The 1,090-nt window shown below is 38.3% G+C and overlaps 1 protein-coding gene across 3 annotated transcripts in view; it reads right to left on the bottom strand.

The window, feature by feature from the left end:
• The window catches only part of LOC126388637 (protocadherin alpha-C2-like), a 25,474-nt gene that overhangs the window by 17,454 nt on the left and 6,930 nt on the right, over nucleotides 1–1,090 (bottom strand). The gene's annotated exons all lie outside the window — the stretch shown is intronic.

Below are 1,090 nucleotides of genomic sequence, written 5' to 3'. Positions count from 1 at the left end.
TAAAGGAGGAGAACCTCTGTCTGTCACCGTGAAAGTGACGTCATATTCTGGGACCTTCTCGCGGTCTAATGGCTCTGACACTACTAATTCATAATAGTTATCAGAGGATTCCCTCAGTTTGAAAGGCATATTATCTGGAATATGAAGATCAACCACTCCATTGTCACCTGAGTCTTTATCACTGACACTAACTACTGCTATCACTGTGTCTAATTCTATGTTTTCATTGACTGGACTCTGAAATGATTTGATAGATATTTCTGGGTGGTTGTCATTCATGTCTTCAACCACAATCTTTATAGTACATTGTCCTGATAATGCAGTGGCTCCTTTATCAGTTGCTATAACTTCCATATCATAAATCTTGAAGTCTTCATAATTTAACATTCCTTTAACAGTAATTTCACCAGTGGAAGGATTCAGATGAAATGTTTCTTGTGTTTTCTCTGACGTATATAAACTGTATGAGTATGTTACATCTGAATTTGACCCTTCATCTAAATCTGTTGCATTGAGATGAACAACGAGGCTGCCAATGGGAGAATTCTCCATAACATTTATATTGTAACTCGCTTTGTCAAAAGCAGGAGCGTTATCATTTGTGTCTAAAACACGAACAATAACACTTGCAGTGCCAGATCGAGCAGGTGTTCCTCCATCTACAGCTGTTAGTATTAAATTATGAACAGCCTGCTGCTCTCGATCTAAAGTCTTTTTCAATATCAAATCGGCAAATTTAGATCCTTCTCTTCCAGTCTGCACTTCAATATTAAAATGTTCACTCTCACTCAGATGGTAGGTTTTCACTGAATTGCTTCCAACATCAGGATCAACTGCATTACTGAGAGAGAATCTCTCTCCTTTTGGTGTTGCTTCAGATATATCTAAATGTATGACGTCTCGTCGAAACTGTGGGGCGTTGTCGTTCATATCTAATATTTCTACTTCTATATTAAACATTCGCACTGGGTTTTCTAATGTTACCTCCAGTCTGAGATAGCAAGACGCTGATGACTTTGTTGTGCAAATACTTTCCCTATCGATCTTCTCCACAACATACAGTTCACCAGTCTCTTTGTTCACGTCCAGA

Source organism: Epinephelus moara, chromosome 4, assembly GCF_006386435.1.
Source record: "Epinephelus moara isolate mb chromosome 4, YSFRI_EMoa_1.0, whole genome shotgun sequence".
Classification (NCBI taxonomy): Eukaryota; Metazoa; Chordata; class Actinopteri; order Perciformes; family Serranidae; genus Epinephelus; species Epinephelus moara.
This window is presented reverse-complemented; position numbering and strand designations above follow the sequence as displayed.